The sequence below is a fragment of the Seriola dumerili genome, unplaced genomic scaffold, assembly GCF_002260705.1.
Source record: "Seriola dumerili isolate Sdu_G_001 unplaced genomic scaffold, Sdu_1.0 BDQW01000538.1, whole genome shotgun sequence".
Taxonomy (NCBI): domain Eukaryota; kingdom Metazoa; phylum Chordata; class Actinopteri; order Carangiformes; family Carangidae; genus Seriola; species Seriola dumerili.
Window position 1 is genome coordinate 2,073,418 of NW_019174793.1, and position 4,355 is coordinate 2,077,772.

Consider the following 4,355-nt stretch of genomic DNA (forward strand, 5'->3'; position numbering starts at 1 on the left):
CCAAGAGAAGAGATTTTCAAAACTGTTTAAATGTGTGACGGTAGTTCGTTTTCCCGCTAGCTTTAGTGACTTAAAAACGTATTGTTCGTTGCTAAAACAATGCTTACGGGCCCTTGGGTTAGAGTTGTCTGTAATAGCTAAACGTTTATTTTTACTGTAACGTAGTCATGGTAACACGGACACTGTCACCCATTCTGAGTTAAAATGTTTTAAGATAAAAAAAATCCTTCTGTGTGGACATTTGGACATTTTCTTATGGGCAATCAGATAATTATATATTTATTAATAGCTGTAACAACACGATAGTAAGGCTCTTCGACACATTTTTATTTTCCATATTCAAATTAATTACATTATTATTCATATGTATAGATACAGAATTTTGATTATTGTGAATTAATGATATTATAGGTGCAATGGTTAATCTTATTAGTCCTTGTAGTGAAAGTTGAAGTCATGTGCTAAAAATGTTTTATAATATGGCGCTAATACTCGCATTAGTTTTGGTTATACTGATATCAGCTGTTTTTCCACTACTTTTTAGTGAGCGAACATGATCATAAAATGTGGGTCATGGTTTGGTTCATATCAAAACTTGAGGATCTCTTGACATGAAAAGGTTTGACCAATTGTCAGTTGTAAGTATGCAATAGTTGAACTGTCAAAAACCTCAAATTTGTTCTGTCACCGGGTGTTTTTCAAGATGTGTCCTAGTCATTTGCCTTCTCAGGACTTCCGCAGAAGTCATTTGTAAGATGACGAAACGATTGGAGGTCTAGACTTGTACTGACTTCCATGAAATATTAAGTAATGTAAGAGGAGGAATCAATCTTCTTTTAAACAGCTTTGACTTCTGTCTTCTGTTTCCTTTCTGCACTACGCGCACGTTATATAGATGAGGTAACATCACTTTTTTTTTCTTATCTTAATACGTGTTTTTTGAATTGATATTGAGATATTTCTTGTTCATTTATTTCAATTTTCGCCATTGTTCACGATCAGCTGATGTTTGACTTGTCTCTGGAGGTCACACAGAGAGATGAGAGGGAGCAGCTATGAGTTTAACAGCCGCATCAAGTGGATTTGTCGTCTTCACTTCTCACTGTACCAGGTCTGTAACATGCTACATTTAGCTCTTTAGGACGTTCAGCTAAAACTTCACTGAGCCACAAGCTAAACAGGATGCAATAAATAAATGCGGCAGTTAATGTTGTTTTTTTCTAAAATGTGATTTTTCCTCTATCATCACTTGTTTAGCTCTGTTTTTTTTTATTGTGCTGTTAACGCATAGTCCCTTAGATCTGTTTCAGTGTTTTCACACATGCAGCATCTCTCAGTATCTTTGACCTCAACATGTTTAGTGGTGAGTGTTATTGCCAGTAAGAGTTGTGCTGTTATGAAATTAATCTGTATAAATGGAGGCTGTAAGTGGTTCCAATCTGAAGGATTCAATGTAACTGAAGAGTTAATCTACAAATGTCTTACATTCTGTTTAGAGATCAAGATAAACATGCTACCAAGGCTCAAAATGAGGAACCAATGTTGTCATTAAATTTTTGTTACTTGTCACAGTGACTTGCCCTTTCCTTAATCTAAATATCACCATGATGCAATCACGTACTGAATACATATGTACTTTGCCATTGCTAACTGACATGCAGCAATCAGGAGTAGCACTCCTAATTTTGTGTGTATTTTGAAATGACAATGATTACAACACGTTATCTCAAAGCACTTTTCAAATAGAGCAGGTCTACGACCTGGTCCAGAACGTGTTTTTTAACTGATGGGAAACAGACTGGAGCCCTAAATTACTGGACAGGGAGCATGAGATGGAGTATGAGGTTGAAGGAGATGCAGAGAAGGTGTTGGAAGGACCGAAGTCCATTTAGAAACCTAATATGTTCATTGAAAAGACCTTAATGTCTGATCTGATACTGGAAACAGGATAACCAAATGGAAAGGAAGAAAATTTTCTGGATTTTATTAAAATTCTTAAGCTGCGCAATCTGAACCATTCTAAAACTTTTAATAGTGAGCCACGTGGCCAGGCCAGAATACCAAAACGTTACAATAATCAAGTCTTGATGAAACAAAGACATGAATTAAGATTTCAGCATCAGTCATGGACAGAGAAGACAGAGTCCTAGCTAAGTTACGTAGGTTAAAAAAGAAGGTCTTGGTTTTATGTGCTGATTGAAGGAAAGTGTAGATTTGAAACTTGTTCAAACTTGGTGCCAATGTCGGGTCGGACCAACGACCAGCCTCTCAGTTTATCAGAATTTAGGAGAAGAAAATTTTCAAGACATCCAGATTTTCCCAGCAGACAAACAGACCCTCTAAATTCATACTCTGTGAGGTATCGTCAGCCTTAATAGACAAAATAATGATTTAAACAAGAGTGAAATATAAAGAGAGAAACGTTCAGAGACAGAGCCCTGTAGCACTCCTTAATTCACAGCCAGAGTATGTCGATATATTTATTATAGGTGACACACTGTGTTCTGTCAAGAAAGTAGCTGATAAGAAGATGTTTTAAAGATTCACAGTCCAATGGTTTTCTGTTAGGACTTCTCCATGTTTGAGTTTAAGGAACAAAATTAACATCATGAGTTTAAAAGTGAATAAAAAAGAAGAGACCATAGGAGAAAAAACATGACTTTACCTCAGTAACATATATATAACAATATATAACAACATGACAGACATCTTGTGTCTTAAACTCACAGTGAGAAGTGTTGGAGCCAAGTAGTTTTACAAATTGTATTTTAGTCATGTAGCAGGTTTCCATGTGAAGAACCTCCATAAAGTTTCTCTCTGTTGTTTGAATCTGATTGTGGTTTCTCTGTGCTCTGTGTTACAGTGATACAGGGTCAGAGTGGCTGGGAGTGATTTACACTCACACTCACATCTGTGCCTTTAAAGGATCAACAGTGAAAATAAGCTGCAGCTACAGTTACCCATCCAGATAATGGTCATGATACTACAGTTGAGGAAACATTCTGGTTTACTTAATGGATTAATGGTGCTGTGGATCTGAGAACAGACTCAGACTACAGAGGTCGTGTGGAGTATAATTGTCGTACAAGGAACAGCTGCACTCTGAGAATCAGAACCTGAGAGAGAGCGATCAGCTGAGTAAAGTTCAGAATCACAACAAACCAACGCAGGTGGCGAAATATAAAGGTGAACCTGGACGTACTTTGTCTGTCACAGGTAACGTTTTGCACTGATATTATCAATTTGGTTCCAATTCATTAACGACTGAGAAATCTGTTGTGTGTTTGCTTGATTGTACTTTTCTAGTTTAGTTAATGTCTGTTCTTGCGTCACATGTCCAGACCTCCAGGTGTGCTGGTGGAAGATCAATCAACCCAGACAGAGCTGAAGTGTCACAGCAGTTGTAAAAGTAGTTGTCGTTCCTTCATATGTCTGGTACAAGAACGGACTGAAAATGAAGGAGGAAACATTTTTCCCCTTAGAGTCTCTGTTAATGATGACAACAGTCTATTCCTTGTGCTCTTAAGGACATGAGGATCACCCCTCCCCTTCGCAATGTGTGAGTTTACTCCACAGTGTCACTAATACAATGTGAAAACTTAAACCTTCCACTACACAGTTTTATGTCTAATATTTGAGCAACCTTTGTATAAAACTATTGACTAATTAATATTCACTTCCACTTTATAAAGTCGTCCTTGATTTAAAGTTAAAATGAGAAATAAAACACATTTTCATAATTGATGTTAACGTCTCCTCATATTCCTCCTCCAGATGCTCCAAAGCTTCTCTCTGTGTCAGTGAGTCCCTCTGGTGAGATAGTGGAGGGCAGTTCAGTGAATCTGACCTGTAGCAGTGATGCTAACCCAGCAGCTAATTACACCTGGTACAAGGAGAATGAAGACTCACCAAAAGCTTCAGGACAGATCTTCACCATCATGACCTCAGACCCTGAACACAGTGGGAATTATTACTGTGAAGCCCAGAACAACAACGAGGACGTCGTAACTCCACCTTAAAATCTGACTGTTGTAGCAGGTGGAGTTACACACATTCATCTACACACACCTGTTTACTGCACTAGAGCTCCTCAACATAAAGAAACTTTCACTGATTGCAAAGAAAGTCTGAGGATTTCCAGACTTCTTGTAGCTGTGTACTGAGCCCTCCATCATACTGAACATGGACACACTGACTGACTGACTGACTGACAGCATCACCTGACAAACTGATCTAATCAGTCTAATCTTAATCGCTAATGTCTCCTCTCTGTTGGTCTCACTCTCCAGGTAAATCATATTAATTATGAACATCATCAGGTTGACTTCTGGTGGTCCTGATGCTGATTCCACTGG